Here is a 19,603-nt window from a genome sequence, read left to right on the forward strand (position 1 = left end):
AGACAACGAAGCAATCCCCAGAGGAAAGAAAAGGAGGAATTGCCAAGTAAGGAAATAAGTGAAACGGAAGAATGCAACATGACAGAAAAAGAATTCAGAGTAATGGTCATACTGTTCATACACCGGATAGACGAGAAAAATCAACAACCTATGCAAAAATCAGGAAGAAATGAAAAATGATATAGCTACAATCAAAAACACCATGGAAGGCTTCAACAGTAGACTAGAAGAAGCAGAGGACCAAGTCAGCGAGTTAGAAGATCAGGTACAGAAACAAGCCCAATCTGAACAGCAACTAGAGAAAAAATTAAAAAGCAGGAGGAGAGCCTAAGGGAGATTTGGGACAATGCAAAACGAAATAACATACATATAATAGGTCTGCCAGAAGGACAAGAAGAGCAGCAAGAATTAGAAAATCTATTTGAAGAAATAATGACAGAAAACTTCCCTGATATGAGGAAGAAAAAAGTTACTCAAGTACAGAGAGTCCCAAGCAAGATGAATCCCAAAAGACCCACACCAAGACACGCCATAATTACAATGGCAAATGTTATCGACAAAGAGAGAATCTTAAAGGCTGCAAGAGAGAGACATAGAGTTACCTACAAAGGATCTACCATCAGATTATCAAATGATTTCTCAACAGAAACACATCAAGCTAGAAGAGAATGGAAGGAGATATACAAAGTGATGCAAAGCAAGGGAATGAATCCAAGAATACTCTATCCAGTAAGACTACCAATCAAAATTGAAGGGGAAATCAGGAGATTCGCAGACAAAAAAAAAAAAAGGCTAAGGGAGTTTATCACTACCAAGCCAGCAATGCAAGAAATGCTAAAGGGAATGCTGTAAAAAGAAGAAACAAAAAGGTAAGAAGGAACATAGCCTCAAAAAATAAAAATGGCTGCAAACAAGTACCTTTCAATAATAACTTTAAATGCAAACGGACTAAATGCTCCAATCAAAAGACATCAAGTGGCTGAATGGCTAAAAAAACATGACCCATATACATGCTGTGTACAAGAGTGCCACCTCAGAACAAGGGACTCACACAGACTGAAAGTGAAGGGATGGAAAAATATCTTTAAGGCAAATGGAAATGAAAAAAAAGCTGGGGTAGGAATACTTACATCTGACAAAATAGACCTCAAAGTGAAGGCCATAACAAGAGATAAGGAAGGCCACTTCATAATACTAAAGGGATCGATACAACAAGAGGATATAACCCTGAAAAATATATATGCACACAATGCAGGAGCACCCAAATACATAAAAAATCTCCTAGAAGATATCAAAGGAGAGATCGACAACAATACAATCATAGTAGAGGACTTTAATACACCACTGACATCAATGGATAAATCCTCTAGACCAGTGGTCTGCAAACTGCAGCTCACGAGCCACATGAGGCTCTTTGGCTCCTTGAGTGTGGCTCTTCCACAAAATACCACGGCCTGGGCGAGTCTATTTTGAAGAAGTGGCATTAGAAGAAGTTTAAGTTTAAAAAATTTGACTCTCAAAATAAATTTCAATCATTGTACTGTTGATATTTGGCTCTGTTGACTAATGAGTTTGCTGACCACTGCTCTAAACAAAAAATCAGCAAAGAAACAGCAATCATAAAAAACTCACTAGATCAGATGGACTTAATTGAAATCTTCAGAACATTTCATCCCAAAGTTGCAGAATATACGTTCTTCTCAAGTGCACATGGAACATTTTCAAAAATAGACCACATACTGGGTCACAAGCAATGTCTCCCCAAATTCAAGAAGATTGAAATCATACCAGGCATCATATCAGACCACAATGGCATAATATTAGAAATAAACTAGAATAAAAACAATCCAAAACACTCAAACACTTGGAAGCTGAATAGCATGTTATTAAATATTGATTGGGTTACCAATGAGATCAAAGAAGAAATTAAAAACATCCTGGAAACTAATGAATATAAAAACACAACAATACAAAACCTATGGGACACAATGAAAGCAGTCCTGAGAGGGAAGTTTATAGCTCCACAGCCCTACCTCAAAAAAAGAAAAAATGGTAGTAAATCATCTAATGCTACAACTCAAAGAATTAGAAAGAGACCAACAAGAAAAGCCCAGAGTGAGCATAAAGAAGGAGATAATAAAGATCAGAGCAGAAATAAATGACATTGAGACCAAAAAAAAAAAAACAATTAAAAAGATCAATGAAACCAAGAACTGGTTCTTTGAAAGGATAAACAAGATTAATGAACCTCTAGCCAGGCTCACCAAGAAGCAAAGAGAGAGGACTCAAGTAAACAAAATCAGAACTGATAGAGGTGAAATAACAACAGACCCCACAGAAATACAAAGGATTGTTAAAAAATATTATCAACAACTCTATTCCAACAAACTTGACAACCTGGAGGAAATGGACATATTCCTAGAAAAATATAACCTTCCAAAACTCAATCAGGAAGATTCTAAAATCTCAATAGGCCGATAACTATGGAAGAAATTGAAGCAGTCATCAAAAAGCTTCCAGCCAGCAAAAGCCCAGGGCTAGACGGCTTCACAGGAGAGTTATACCAAACATTCAAGGAAGAACTAAAACCTATCCTCCTCAGACTATTCCAAAAAATTCAAGAGGAAGGAACACTTCCAAACTCATTCTATGAAGCCAGCATCACCCTAATACCAAAACCAGATAAAGACAACACAATGAAAGATAATTACAGGCCAATATCCCTCATGAACATAGAGGGATATTGGCCAAAATCCTCAACAAAATTCTAGCAAATCGATCCAGCAGAACATCAGAAAGATCATACACTATGACCAAGCAGGATTCATCCCAGGAATGCAAGGATGGTACAATATCTGCAAATCAATAAATGTGATACATCACATAAACAAATTGAAAGATAAAAATCACATAGTCATATCAATTGATGCAGAAAAAGCATTTGACAAAATCCAACACCCTTTCTTGATTAAAAACTCTCAGCTAGGTGGGAATAGAAGGATCATACCTCAACATCATAAAAGCCATATATGACAAATCCACAGCCAGCATCACACTCAATGGACAAAAACTAAAGCCATTTCCCCTAAGAACAGAAACAAGACAGGGATGCCCACTCTCACCACTCCTGTTCCACATAGTACTGGAAGTACTAGCCATTGCTATCAGACAAGAAGAAGAAATAAAAGGCATCCAAGGAAAAGAAGAAGTAAAACTGTACTTATTTGCAGACGACATGATACTGTACATAGAAAACCCTAAAGACTCCATCAAAAAATTATTAGACTTAATAAATGAATTTGGCAAGGTAGCAGGATACAAAATTAACGCCAAGAAATCTATGGCATTTCTATACACCAGTAGTGAACTTACAGAAAGAGAGACTAAAAAAGCAATCCCATTTACCATAGTACTAAAAAAATTAAGATACCTAGGAATAAACTTAACTAAAGAGGTAAAAGACCTATATGCAAAAAACTACAGGACACTGAAAAAAGAGATAGAGGAAGATATAAACAGATAGAAGAACATACCTTGTTCATGGATTGGTAGAATCAACATCATCAAAATGTCCATACTACCCAAAGCAATCTATAGATTCAATGCACTCCCCATTAAAATACCAATGGCATATTTCACAGACCTAGAAAGAACTCTCCAAAAATTCATCTGGAATAAAAAAAGACCCCGAATAGCTAAAGCAATCCTGAGAAAGAAGAACAAAGTAGGTGGGACCTCAATACCAGATATCAAGCTGTATGACAAAGCCACTGTCCTTAGAACAGACATATATATCAATGGAATAGAATAGAGAACCCAGAAATCAACCCAAACCACTATGCCCAATTAATATTCGACAAAAGAGGCATGAACATACAATGGAATCAAGACAGTGTCTATAATAAATGGTGTTGGGAAAAATGGACAGATACATGCAAAAAAATGAAACTAGACCACCAACTTACAACATACACAAAAATAAACTCAAAATGGATAAAGGGCTTAAACATAAGATGGGAAACCATAAAAATACTAGAGGAATCCACAGGCAGCAAAATCTCAGACATATGCCGAAGGAACTTCTTCACTGATACTGCTCCTAGGGCAATGGAAACGAAAGAGAAAATAAACAAATGGGACTACATCAAAATAAAAAGCTTTTGCACAGCGAAAGAAACCATCAACAAAACAACAAGAAAGACCACTACATGGGAGAACATATTTGCCAATGTTATCACTGACAAAGGTTCAATCTACAACATTTACAGGGAACTCATACAACTCAACAAAAGGAAGATAAACAACCCAATCAAGAAATGGGCAACGAACCTAAATAGAAACTTTTTGAAAGAAGACAGAAGGCCAAGAGAGATATGAAAACATGCTCAAAATCACTAATTATCTGAGAGATGCAAATCAAAATGACAATGCAGTATCATCTCACACCTGTCAGAATGGCTATCATCAACAAATCAACAGACTACAAGTGCTGGCGAGGATGCGGAGAAAGGGGAACTCTCGTGCACTGCTGGTGGGAATGCAGATTGGTGCAGCCACTGTGAAGAACAGTATGGAGTTTCCTCAAAAAACTAAAAATGGATCTCCCATTTGACCCAGTAATTCCAATTCTAGGAATATATCCCAAGAAGCTAGAAACACGAATCAGAAAGGATATATGCACCCCTATGTTCAGAGCAGCACAATTCACCATAGCTAAGATTTGGAAACAGCCTAAGTGCCCATCAGCAGATGAGTGGATTGAAAAACTGTGGTACATCTACACGATGGAATACTATGCTGCACTAAAAAAGAAGGAATTCTTACCATTTGCAACAACATGTATGGAACTGGAGAGCATTATGCTAAGTGAAATAAGCCAGTGAGAGAAAGATAAACACCACATGATCTCACTCATCTATGGGAAATAATGAACAATATAAACTAATGATCAAAAACAGATCTAGAGATAGGGAAGCATCAAACCTCAGAGGGAAGGTAGGGGAGGGTGGGGGTAAGCGGGGAGAGATCAACAAAAGGACTTGTATGCATGCATATAAGCTTAAAGGGTGGACACAGACAACAGGGGGGTGAGGGCAGGAGTGGGGGGTGGTGAGAAGGTAATGAGGAGATGAGGACAAATATGTAATACCTTAACCAATAAAGAAATTTTTTTAAAAAGTACACACATACTGCAAAAAAACCCTAAAATATTAAATTACTCAACTAATATTAAATTAAAATATTTGCCAGAGAAATAAAATAAAATTGAGACTGCTAAAAAAAATAAAATAAAATATCCAAGAGTTCTCAACATTAGCATTTTTGATATTTTGGAATGGATATTTTTTTTTGTTGTGGGGGCCATCCTGTGCATTGTAGAATGTTTATGAGCATCCCTGTTTCTACCCTCCAGATGCCAGTAGCATTCTTCCTGTCCTGACAATAAAAATGTCTTCAGACATTGCTGAATATCACGTGTGTGTGTGTGTGTATGTGTGTGTGTGTGTGTGTGTGTGTGTGTGTGTGTGTATGTTGGGTGGGGAGGGGGATATTGTCCCTGGTGGAGAACACTGAAATAATCTAAGAAAAATATTTGATTTTAGAAGGCATGATGTTTTTTATTTCTTGAAGATTTTCCTTGCTAATTGTGTTTAATGTAGGCTAATATTAACATTGATTTTTATTTGCTGACCACAAATTATTGGTGAACAGGGAAGTAGGCCAATAAATGCAAAAATATCAGCCAGAAAACAATCTGGAATTTAAAGCATTTCATGTTAAACATTCTGTCAAGTTGTGGCAGCATCATTCATTCCTTTACTTTCCATCAACAAATATTTATTTTCTAGGCATAATTCCAGAAATTGGGGATTCAATGGCAAAAAATAATAGTTGAGTTTGGCCTGTCATGGAACTTACATTTCTGTGGCTGCACACAAATATTCCAGTAAAATGTAAACATTCTCAACATGTTCTAGCCAATGTGACTTTTATGTCTCACTGTGCTTACAACAATTCTAAACTAATATTTAAGAATTGTACTTATTTTAAGTCATGCCACTAAGGATACAATTGGTGGTGAAAAATTTAAAAATCCTATCAGTTATATGCCTGCTTCTTGTGCAGGCTCCAGGCTTTATGCACACCAAAATGCATGAGGTTTCCTACTGAATCCTCCAAATCTTTCTCAACTCCATATTGTGGTGCATTCTGCTGCCCCTTTTGGGACTTTACTCTCTAACTCTCCTCCCTCAGCTCAACTAGTCATTTATCACAATAGCCCTATTTTCTCATCTCCTCTGGGAAGCCTGCATCATCTCCATGGCTGGGTTAGGCTTTTCCATAGAAACTCATTTAAAAATCCATAGTCTCATCATAGCCTTATAGTGTTGTAATTGTTTGCTTTTTGAAGTTATAGAATGTACCTTGTTCATCATCATCTGCCCAGTGAGTAGCATATTCTGTCACTTGATGCGTGCTCAATGTATAGTTACTGAGTAAGTAAATGAATGACTGATCCACTTGGAAAATGTATCTTGTTATAGATTCTAATATAGATGCACATATGAGGCAGATGTCCATCCTAATATCAAGATACCCCTTTGCTGTTTTCTAATGTCTGTATTCCCAATCTTCTTGGTTTGCATCGATTTCTCAATTCTTAAGCCTATCTATTAAACTTGCCTTGCCTTTGGTGTATCCTTTTTATTTGGTGAGGTTGACCTTGATAACCATATTCCATCCCCAATTATTGCTTTCCATTCCTATTTTTTTTCAATACAAGACTTTTATTGCATCTTTAGAATATTGCAAGTAAGTGTGACAAATCATTCAGCATCTTGCTATTTCTATAGCTGGACAACTTATATCCTATTCATCAGCTTGCTGAACTGTTCCTTTTTCAGAAACAGATCCCATCCAAAAATTTTCTGATATCCTTGTTTTTAACTGTTGTGGCTTGCTGAATCAAAGCCGCTGAATTTGATACAAGTTCAATGTAATTTCCTTCAAGAACCAACTCATCTTTGTGGGCTTGAGATACTGAACAAGCAAAGCCTGAACTTATCTGAACTCTGCAGATGTATTTTTCACCCAAGTAATTTCTTTTTTTTTTTTAATATATTTTATTGATTTTTTACAGAGAGGAAGGAAGAGGGATAGATAGTCAGAAACATCGATGAGAGAGAAACATCGATCAGCTGCCTCTTGCACACCTCCTACTGGGGATGTGCCCGCAACCAAGTTACATGCCCTTGACCGGAATCGAACCCGGGACCTTTCAGTCCGCAGGCTGACGCTCTATCCACTGAGCCAAACCGGTTTTGGCAGTAATTTCTGATTTCAACAAGAGAGCCATTCTCCTGAATAACGATGTTGATGGGGAAGTGAGCGAACACAGACCTCATCTTCTAACAAAAGCCTAGTATAACACCTTTGATCCTGTTCTGTACATGATTGCAGATAGTGAGAACCATGGCCAGTTCCTTTCTCTTTCCCTATTTGTCAACCTGGAGCCTCTTCTTTTTCTTTCCAACAAGACTGAGCTCTACATTGATATGGTTGAAGTCCTTCCACAGGGTGCCTCTGGCGCCCTTCACAATAACTGTGTGTCCCTTCAGACTGATGTCCACATTTTCTGGGATGTCGACGGTCTCATTTTCTCATCCTCACAGTAGATGTGGCAAAGAGCTCCATTCCTCTTTTTTTCCAAACATCCATGCATCATTGCTATACCTTCCTAGGCCTTTTGCTAACTGTTATACTACATCTATTTTTTTAGTTAAACTTGTAATATTTCTTATGTCCCTGTTATGAATTTGGCATAATCTTAGCATTCTGCATACAAAGATAAACAGGGAAACTCATACTCTTGGAAAGTGCATAGTGAGTCAAATAGTACTTCAATTTTACACAGACATCCTGGGTCATTCATACACAAGATGGGTACCAGAAGGGATAGATCATATTTTTTAGATTGGTCCCCAAACAAGCCTTCAACTTCTCTGTTGTCTGATCTCTTGTTTGTCCCCTTTAAGTCATCATTCATCTCCCAGATGTCTTGTCTGTCTTCCTTCCAACTTGGCAATACCATTTTGGGATTTTTACAAGAGACATCACTCTCCAGTTTATTGTTATTTATCTTGATAAAGCTCTTCCTGAAACAATGCCATTTTACACACTTCACTCAGCTTATAGCTGGAGTCCCCACAACCTTAAAAAGCCCTTAATATGTATGGTTCAGCACCTAGAAAATAAAATCTTTCCTGTCTATCTTCTAAGAGCGAACACACAATCCTACCTCCCCAGAGAGAAATGGCAACTTCCTCAGAGCCTTCTCAGCTTCCTGCTCCCAGGTGAGAAGTGAATTCTGTCTGGCTGCAAGGCTGCTCATGTCTCAATGCATCAATACTTCCAGAGGCATTTATATTATAAAAGTGGATCATTACAAATTAATAGTTCAATTAATATGTCCCACTTCAAGATGGCAAAGAATATAAATATCCAATAAGGAGATTTAAAAAGTTCAGCATCTGATCTAGCAATTTCACTTTTGGCTATTTACCCAAAGGCAATGAAAAAAAAACACACAACAAAACAACACTAGTTAAAAAAGTTAAATGTACCCAAGGTCATTGCAGTATTATTTACAATAGCCATGATATGGAAACAACCTAAATGTTCACAGATGAATGACTGGGCAAAGAAAATGTGGTACAGATATATACAATGAAAGATTATTCAACATAAAAAAAGAATGTAATTTTCCCTTTGCAGTAGGATAGATCTAGAAGGATTATGCTAAGTGAACTAAGTCAGACAGATAAAGACAAATACTCCATGATCTTGTTTATATGTGGAATCTTTAAAAAGAAAGGAAGGAAGGAAGGAAGGAAGGAAGGAAGGAAGGAAGGAAGGAAGGAAGGAAGGAAGGAAGGAAGGAAGGAAAAAAGAAAGGAAAGAAGGAAGGAAGGAAAGAAGGAATGAATAAATAAATAAAGAAAAAAAAAACACAAAAAAAAACCAACAAAAAACACCCAAGGTCATAGATACAGAGAACATATTGGTGGTTGCTAGAGACAAGTAATAGAGGAGTGAGCTAAATAGGTGAAGAGAGTTAAAAGGTACAAACCTCCAGTTATAAAACAAATAAGTCATGTTGAAATAATGTACAGCATAGCAACTATAGTTAATAATACTATATTACATATTTGAAGGTTGCTAAGAGAGAAATCTTAAAAATTCTCATCAAGCCCAGGCAGCGTGGCTCCACGGTTGAGTGTCAACCTATGAATCAGGAAGTCACGGTTCAATTCCAGGTCAGGGCTCATGCCCGGGGTTGTGGGCTCTATCCCCAGTGTGGGGCTTACAGAAAGCAGCACATCAATGATTCTCACTCATCATTGATGTTTCTATCTATCTCTCCTTCTCCCTTCCTCTCTGAAATCAATAAAAATATTTTTTAAAATTCTCATAAGATATTCTGTATAGCTAAGTATTCTGATGGATATTAACTAGACTTATTGTGGTACCATTTCTCAACATATACAAATATCAAATCATTATGTTGTACATCTGAAATTAATACAATGTTCTATGTCAGTTATACCTTACTTTTTAAAAGTTCAACTCAATAATTTAAAAAAAAGTTAAAATGAAACTGTAATAGCATTTCTTGCTATTTAAGTTCTCATCAGTTATTAAAATGAAATTATCGAGAATTGCTGAGAATTGGAAGAAACAGACATTGACTGTCATGCTCTGCTGAGAAGAATAATTAACTTAACCTTGTTAAAAAGTAATTTGCCAGTGTTATTAAAAGTGCACATACCCTTTGACTTAGCAATTTCACTTTTAGGAATTTATCATAAGAAAATAATTAGAGAGGTGAATAAAATTGTATGTACAATATGGTCACATCAGCATTTTAGTAACTGAAATAATAGTGATAATGATGATGACAATAATAATAACACTCATTGAGTGCTTACTATGGTCAGGCACTGTTCTTAACTTTATGAGGTAGGTATTACTATTATTAGCTCCATTTTATCAATAAAGAAACTAAGCTATAAAGAAGTTAAGTAAGTGCCCAAAGACTCACAGATTCTAAATGGTGGAACCAGGATTCCAATCTAGTCAACCCAGCTCGAGATTCTTTATTCATAGTCACTAAGAATAGGGGGATAATAGCATTATCACACATCCATAGGATGAAATGTTATACAGGCTTGAAATTTTTAAATATATGATTGCATTGGAAAATATCCACAACATATTTTTGAGTGAATAAAATAGGTTAGAAAAACAAGTACTATGGACTATTATCAGTTTTGTTAAGTTTTGGGTGTATCTATTGTGGTAGGCAGACTTCTAAGGCGACTCCCAGTGATCCCACCTCCTGCTATTTACATTCCTTTATAATCTATCACCTTTGAGTATGATCTGGACTTAGGGATTTGCTTTGTAATAATAATAAATAATAATAATAATAATAATAATAATAATAATAGTAAAACTAGAATAAAAGTGATGGAATGTCACTTGTGTTATTACGTTACGAAGTTCAATGGCTTCCATCTCGCTCACAGACTGCATGAAGCATGCTGCTGTGTTGAAGAATTCCATGTAACAAGGAACCGAGAAAGTCTGGCCAAGTGTTAATGAGGACCTATGACCCTCAGAGCAACAGTCTGTAAGGAACTGAACCTTAACAACAATCACTGAGTGAGCTTGGGAGGAATCCTGCCCTGTTTAAAAGTTAATTCCAGCCTAATAAGAGATCCTGAAACAGAAGATCCAGCTAAGCCATACCCAGAAACTGTAGATTACAGTTGTTATTTTAAATTGTTAAGTCTTGAGGTAGGCAGCAGGAGATAATTAAAACATACTTACTGATTTTTTTTTAATATTATTGTTATTATTGACACTATTACAGATGTCCCCATTCCCCCACCCCCACCTTTGTCCTTCTCCACGCAGTCCCTGCCAACCTTCCCTCTGGCCCTCACCACACTGTTGTATCTATGGGTCATCCATAAATGCTCTTTGGCTAATCCCTTCACCTTCTTTCATCCAGTCCTTCCCTCCCCCGTCTCCTCTGATGTTTGTCTGTCTGTTCCATGTATTCATTCCTCTGGTCCTATTTTGTTTGCCCATTAATTTGGTTCATTAAATTCCACATTTAGGTGAGATCATATGGTATTTGTATTTCTCTGGCTGGCTTATACAGCATTATCTTCAGACAATATAATTAAGAAAATGAGAATGACTTCTTTTAAACTTTGCTTCATTCTTACTTTGAAGTTTTTCTATAAATAGCATACTTTGTTTATACAATAAAAACATACTGAAACAGAAGGAAAAGGAAAGATAGCTTAACCAAACGTGTATCTTTTAATTGATAATTTTAGAACTTCTATTCTCGTTCAACTAACATAATGAAGCCAATGAGGGTAAAGTTGCTTTGGCCTGTCAGCTACAGAACAGTTGTATTGTGTGGCCTGGGGAACTTCCAAAATTACACTTTTCTTTAAGTTCTTAATTTACTAATATAACTAGAAATAGGGAAATTAGGAAATGATTAAAGTTGGCCTTGTCACTTTCTTCTCCCTCCTTCTCCTCTTCCTCTTCCCTTTCAGCTTCCTCTTCCTTTCCCTCTTCTCCTCCTCCTCCTCCTTCTTTTTCTTCTTTTGAGTTTGCCATGTTTTGTAGAGTCTCCTCATTAATCCACTCAGATATTTGATGCCCTTATGCTTCTTTCCATTTCTCCAAATATAACCCATCACTACTGCTATTACTGCTACTCACAATTCTTACTCTACTACCACTCTCACACCTGTTTACTGCAGAGCACTACTAACCTACTATGAGGCAGTATGACCTAGTGGTCAAGAAAATTCTACTTTAGTGTGAAACCTTGTTCTATTCACTTAGTGTATAATCTGAAAAAGTAACTTAAGCTCTTATAACTCAATTCCTTTCATGTAAAAATGAGGACAATAACAGTGTCTACTTCATAGTTTATTTGAATATTAAAGGACTTAATTTACCTAGAACAGTGGCATGTCAAAGTTTAATAAATGTTAACATTTATTGTGATTACTTATCCATATTAATGACTGATAATAATAGCTATTAGTTATTTCAACCATCCTATATTCCTTGCATTATGTTAAACACTTTATATATGTTTTCTCATTTATCCCTCAAAGTAACCCTATGAAATGGATATTATTATGCTAACTGGAGGCCCAGTGCATGAAAATTCATGCACTGGGTGGGCGGGGGGGGAGGGGGTCCCTCAGCCTGGCCTGCCCCCTCTCACAGTTGGGAAGCCCTCAGGGGTGGGAGGCAACCCGACAATCAAGGGAAAGCAATGCACCAACACACCTCTGCTACTGCCACTGCTGGCAGCGCAAGCCTCGGCCGGCCCTGGTTACCTGAGTCTCGGGCGGCCCTGGGCAGCCGCCATCCGAGGCTTGCCTGCACCTTGGGCCGGCCCTGGGCGGCTGGGGGACTAAGGGGACTGGGCGCTACCATCTTATGGCTGTGGGCGTTGCCATCATTGAGGGAAGGGCAGTCAATTAGCATATTCCCTCCTTATTGGCTGTGGGTGCTGCCATCTTTGCGACGGTATGAGGGTCAATTAGCATATTCACTCTTTATTAGATAGGATGATGATTAAGCCATCAATGACATATGCTGAATGATTTGGTAACTTAATGGAATATCACATTTTGTCTTTAAATATGTTCCTCAAAATAAATTGCTAAACTTCATATGACATGCTTATAATTATAAAGTTTCTAAATAATTCTTCTAAGTAAAAATGATAAAAAGTTATGAAAAGTTAATATATCAGCTCATTTATAAAATTTCATATTTCAACACTAAGCACTATCTGTATATTCCCCATTGTGAAAGGCAAGAGGTACACACAATTCTTTCCTCCTTCCCAGTTTATTATACAGAAGATGTCCCCCAAAATGTGTATGCACTTTAATAGCTTATAGCTCAATTTTGAAAATGAAATGTATTATAATAAACACTGCCTTTATTCAAAGTGTGTGTACATTTTTGGGGATACCCTATGTTTTACAATTTTGAGATTTATATAGTTGCATTCAATTCTATATCTGTAATTATAGGAATTTGTATCTTTGGTTCTATATTTAAATAGTTTTATCATGGTTTCTGAATTCTGAGTTCTTTATATTTAGATTCTTTTTTAATGATAATTTTATAAAGGAGCTTCTATTTCAAGAAAAGGTCATGTTAGCTCTATTCCCTGAGCTAGTCACCAGAGATCATCTATCTTTAATATTAATGCTTGAAAGAAAATTGAGATAATTATGAATATTTTATTTGATCCATAGTTCTACGTTTTTTCTTCCGAATTACAGCTTATCACTATGTTGATCCCTTTGTCTCTATCTTAATCATCTCTCTAATTGCTTTTCTATTTTTGTTCTTTTTTATTTCATTTTGTGTGATATTCTCAAGTTTGCGCTGTGTTTCTGTATTTTCACTCTTCTTTATTTTGTATTTTGTTCCAATAATAGTTTTAATTATTTCCTTCCATTATTCCCCCCACAAGCTCTGCCAGCTTGCTTTTCTTCTTTTTTGCTGTCTCTTCAGTTTTTCTGTTTTCTTTTGTCTATTTTTCACATTTTTTGTAATCACTGTATTTTCTATGGAGTATGCTTTGAGATTTCTCATTTTCTGTGATAAATGACTCCTCTGGTAGAATTCCATAATCTGCATCTTGCTTATATTCTTTTCTCCTTCATTCTATGACCTGGCACCTCTCTGGTTACAGAAGGGAGACGATTCTATTAGGGCAACTGGAGAGGGTGTCAGCAGAAGTGACAGTTGTCATCTTCAAGGTTCAGTTTGAGCTATACATCTTAGAACCTCCCTCACTAAATTCTCTGTGTCCTCTATCCTGGTCCAGCATCTTCGTTTAGCTTTTGGCACTCAGGAGGTCCAATGGCTTGCTGAGACCCTCCTGAAAGGATGGGCTCCCTCGGTGAGGGATAGTCCACATGGCCCCCTCCAGTCCTCACCTAGGCCTTCCTTCACCAAGAAAGAATACTCTTTCCTTTGCTCCACTTTCCTAACATTTTACATTAAACTGAGTTCTTATGGGGCATTGCTCGGACTCTCCCAAGGCCAGCCTCAGCTTCTACATGTCATTCTAATATTAGAAAGATGGTTTGAGCTCTCCTCAGAATTATGACATGTAGCAGTCAAGGAATCTTAAAACCAAGGAGCTGGATACAGGTTAAATCTTTCATTCTCTCTCAATTTATTCCAATATAGCAGATATTCTCAATTTATGGCTTGGGGTTGTGACTCTTTGGTTGCTTTCGGTGGTTGGTAAGGCAGGGAAGCTATTAAAAATGTCTGTATCAGCATCTCTAATTAGAAGCTTTGTCTATCTATGAAACTGATATGAAGTCCCACCTCCCCTTGAATTTTCTTCAATAAATGAATCACAATTTGATCTTTCTCCTGTATGGCCCCTTTTTTGGTGCTTACTATTTTATCTCTGCAAAATATATCAGATTGTATCCTAAATCAGTCCTGATTTTTTTTCCATATGTATAAAAATGAAAACTCAATCTCAGTGAATGAAGGGATCACATCAGTCTTGCTACCACTTTCCCCCCACTACATAGCATAATCCCTAGCAGATAATACATGCTCAATAAAAATATGGAATGAAATAATGAATTAACTCATGAATGTTGTATAAACTTACTTTCAAACAAGATTATATTATATTTGAGGGAATCCAAAGCCTAGCAAGGTAAGTAATTTTGAAAATGTTTTACAAGGACTATAAAATAATATATATTATGTACATGGCAGCCGAGAGTAAATAAGCCCTTAATTCCTTGATAATGGAATTGAATTAAAAATTAAATGTAATTAAATTAAAGTAAATTAAAATAATTAAATATAGAGGTACATTTGGAAGAATACTTATATAGATTACATATTTATAAAAGTTAAAATAAAATAATGTAGACAACAAAAGTAAAATAGCCCAGCCAGTGTGACTCAGTGATTGAGCATCAACCCAAAAACCAGGAGGTCATGGTTCAATTTCCAGTCAGGGCGCATGCCCAGGTTGCAGGCTCCATCCCCAGTAGTGGGTGTTCGGGAGGCGGCTAATTGGTGATTCTCTCTCATCATTGATGTGTCTATCTCCCTTTCCCTTCTTCTCTCTGAAATCAATAAAAATCTTTTTTTTAAGTAAAATAAATAACATACAAAAGCAAAAGAATTATGTAAGAGGTAAAATGGAGGAAGGTAAAAAGTTGTTTGGATACTAAAGTTTGTGAATTATTTTTATTTTTTGCTTGTTTCTGCAACAGAAAAATTAGTTTTAGCATAATAAAAGAAGAAGACTAAAGGAAGTTATTCTCATTCTGTCTTATAATGCCAATGTTGGATTTATGAAAATGTTTTTGAATTTCAGAAAAGTTTAATTTTCAGCAGTTTGAATATTTAGTTTTCCTATAGCCCAGACAGGCATCCTGAAAGTAGTATAAAAGCATGACATTAAAACAGTTTTATATAGAGAAACCAAGATGGCGGCATAGGTAAGCACCTAAACTGCTGCCCCGCACAACAATTTTAAAACTACAACCAAAAGATAGAACGGACACCATCCAGAACCACAGGAAAGCTGGCTGAGTGGAAATTCTACAACTAGAAGGAAAGAGGAAATCTCATGCAGAAGGAGAGCTGAGGTACGGAGACGCGCACGCATAGAGGAAGGGCGGTGGAGTGCCTGGCTGGCTTTCTCTGGCGGGAGTGGGAAAGAAGCCCCCGACTGCACTGAACCCCAGTCCGACTGCACTGAACCTCAGTTCCGGGCGAAACCCTGTGGACCCAGGCTCACACAGGGAAAGTTTGGACTGTCAGGTAGAGAGAAAGGCACCCGGAGACTCGGAAACTTGGAGACTCAGGGGAGCCGTGGCGGCAGGGGTCTGGAGGCGCAAGTGTGCACAGGGACTGACTGCGGAGGTTACCACAGGCTGTCCCTGGTGGAAGGGAGTCGGGGGCTCCTGACTGCACTAAACGCCAGTTCCGACTGCACTGAACCACAGTTCCGGGCGAGCCCCTGGGGACCCATGCTCTTACCGGGGAAGTCTGGACTGTAAGGTGGAAACTCGGGAACCGCGGAGAGCGGAGGTCTGGAGACTCGCGCGCAAGGGCAGGGCTGACGGGAAGCCAAGACTGTCTGCCCCGCCCTGAGACTCCACCCCTTCCAAGCTGAGCACAGAGGATTTTGCAATCGGGCAAGGCTAATCCTATAAGGCTGTCTCCAGCACTGAAAATCTCCCAGTGTAGACACAGCTAATCCTCACAGCCAACTGGCCTGGAGGTCAATTCCTCCCAGTGATACCAACAACAATCAAGACTTAACTACAACAAGGCTGTACACACAGTCCACAAAGGGGTGCACCAAGAGTGTCCACCTCAGGTTAACTGGGGAGGCCAACCCACTGGGCCATATAAGAAACCTATCACACAAAGCTACTCTACCAAAGCTACTCAGCAAAGCAGTGAAAAATGGGGAGACGGAAAAACAGATCACAAACGAAAGAAATGGAGGAAAACAAATGACTGTATATAGAATTCAAAACCACGGTTATAAGGCTCTTCAAGAATATCCTAGAAAAGGCTGATAAATATAACGAGACCCTCGAAGATATGAAAAAGGACCAACTAGAAATTAAACATACACTGTCTGAAATAAAAAATATTATACAGAGACCCAACAGCAGACTAGAAGAACGCAAGAATCAAGTCAAAGATTTGAAATACAAAGAAGCAAAAAACACTCAACCGAAAAAGCAAAAAAAAAGAAAAAAGAATCCAAAAAGTTGAAGACAGTGTAAGAAGCCTCTGGGACAACTTCAAGCGTGCCAACATCCGAATTATGGGGGTGCCAGAAGAAGAGAGAGAGCAAGATACTAAAAACCTATTTGAAGAAATAATGACTGAAAACTTCCCCCACCTGGTGAAAGAAATAGACTTACAAGTCCAGGAAGCCCACAGAACCCCAAACAAAAGGAATCCAAAGAGAACCACACCAAGACACATCATAATTAAAATGCCAAGAGCAAAAGACAAAGAGAGAATATTAAAAGCAGCAAGAGAAAAACAGTTAATTACCTACAAGGGAGCACCCATACAATTGTCAGCTGATGTCTCAACAGAAACTATGCAGGCCAGACGGGAGTGGCAAGAAATATTCAAAGTGATGAACAGCAAGAACCTACAACGAAGACTACTCTACCCAGTAAAGCTGTTATTCAGAATTGAAGGGCAGATAAAGAGCTTCATAGATAAGAAAAAGCTAAAGGAGTTCATCACCACCAAACCAGTATTTTATGAAATGCTGAAAGGTATTCTTAAAGAAGAGGAAGAAGAAAAAAGTAAAGAAAAAAATTATGAACAACAAATACATATCTATCAACAAGTGAACCTAAAAATCAAGTGAATTAAAAATCTGAGGAACAGAATAAACTGGTGAATATAATAGAATCAGGGGCATAGAAAGGGAGTGGACTGATAATTCTCAGGGGGAAAGGGGTATGAGGGGGGTGCAAGAAGAGACTGGACAGAAATTGTACACCTATGGATGAGGACAATGTGGTGGGAGGTAAGGGCAGAGGGTGGGGTGGGAACCGGGTGGAGGGGAGCTATGGGGGGAAAAAGGAGAAACAATTGTAATTGAACAATAAAGATTTATTAAAAAAATTAAAAAAATAAAAGTTTTATAAAAATATATATATTTTTTATATTTGGGAAGGTACATTTGGTATTTCAAGATTTGAAGGGTAAATAACTGGAATTTCTAAATTTAGTTTTTTTTTATAGTGCGACCATATATCAAAATTCAGTCTTTGAGTGTAATAGGATAAAATTTTGGTAAATGCCTAAAGATATTTTACCATATTAAGAAAAAATAAAGAATGTAGCAAGTTACCAATTAAGTTAGTTAGCTATGCTTACAGCTTAAAGGCTTATGAAGTTCAAATTAAAAAAAAATGAACTTCTAAATATTATGATAATCTAGGCTAACATGTCATTCTAATCTTAGGACCTAGTAAAAAAGGGTAATTTTAGTTTTGCATTTATGAAATACAATGAATCAGAAATATCAAACATTTGGCAGTGAACCAAATGGCATTTTTACCCAGTTCCTATGTAAATTTGTGACAGTACCATATGGGTAATATTTAAACAAAAAGAATGATGTATTTCCTTCACCTTGTAATATGGTATATTTAAATAGATGACCCCTTTTTATTGTGTTCATCATGTGGAAGAGAAGAGGAGCTAGCTCTCTGCGCTCTCTTTATAAGAACACTAATCCTAATCATGAAGGCTGCAATCTCATGGCTTAATCACCTCCAATGGCCCCACCTCCAAAAATTTGAGATTCAAGAAAAAATGATAATCAAAAAAGTAGTATGTGAGTAAATGAAAAAGACCATGAACTATACATTTTTTTTTAAAAATGTCTAGTGATATTAAATAGAAACACTAGAATTAAAATGATAAACAGAAATAAAATATAAGTTACAAGGGGGTCTAAATAAAGATTAAATGATCTAACTTCTTTATTATATAAGAAGAAAAATGAAAGTTTTAATAAATTTCAGACTTTGATAAGTATGATTATTATAATTCCCCTAGATCAATCACAAAATTAGAAGCAAACACATAAATCGGAAACATGCAAAAGGGAAAAAAGGTATAAAAAATATTAAGTCAATCCAAAAGATGACCAAAAAGAGAGTGAAAAAAACATATAGATAGTAATATATGTGGGACATGTGAAACAAATAGAAAGCACAAAATAAAACGGTAGATTTAAATCTAAAGACATGTGAAATTACATTAAAGGGGCTAAGTTGTTCAGCTAAAAGACAAAAATTTTCCCATCATACTGGAAAATTTTTCACATTCAACTATGTATACAATATACAAGACACGTAGAAAATCTAAGAAAACCAAAAGGTTGATACTAAAAGAATGCAAAAGCATATACTTAAATATGAAGAAAATATTTTGATGAAGCTAAATTAATAGAAAATAAACTTTAAAGCTAAAAGCATTTCTGGAGATAGAAAATCAGTTTATTCTGATAAAATATTTAGTTCAAGAAGATATAATAACATATACTTGTATGCACATTATAACATAGGTAGTAAAACTATAAAGAAAAACGAAGAGCTGATTATCTTAAAAGTCCAAATAATGTTTATTGCAAAGGAGGGGAGTGTGAATAGAAAGAGATATTCAAAGATTTTTGGAATGCTGGTGATGTTCTATTTCTTAATCTGAGCAGTATTCACACAAGTTTTATCATATATCTATTAAAATAATATAATACTGTTTTTTAACGTTTTCTGTATGTATGGAAATTCTTGAGTTATTCAATAAAAAGGAATGCTGCATAATAATATAAATAAGATAACTGCCTCTGCCTGCAGTGATTGGGCTGAAACCAGCTCTCTGACATCCCCCAGGGGGTCCCAGATTGCGAGAGGGCACAGGCCAGACCTAGGGACCC

The 19,603-nt window shown here is 36.8% G+C and overlaps 1 protein-coding gene and 1 pseudogene across 5 annotated transcripts in view; both read right to left on the reverse strand.

Annotated features, from left to right (window-relative positions):
* The window catches only part of PTCHD4 (patched domain containing 4), a gene marked incomplete at its 5' end in the record, with an annotated part of 186,474 nt that overhangs the window by 86,324 nt on the left and 80,547 nt on the right, over positions 1-19,603 (reverse strand). The gene's annotated exons all lie outside the window — the stretch shown is intronic.
* LOC308245931 (large ribosomal subunit protein uL6-like) lies at positions 6,871-10,626 on the reverse strand (annotated as a pseudogene). The gene is made up of 3 exons: positions 10,560-10,626; positions 7,318-7,660; positions 6,871-7,103 (listed from the first exon to the last, which is right to left on the reverse strand). The product of its transcript is annotated as a large ribosomal subunit protein uL6-like (transcript).

Source organism: Plecotus auritus (assembly GCF_963455305.1).
Source record: "Plecotus auritus genome assembly, chromosome: 4".
Classification (NCBI taxonomy): Eukaryota; Metazoa; Chordata; class Mammalia; order Chiroptera; family Vespertilionidae; genus Plecotus; species Plecotus auritus.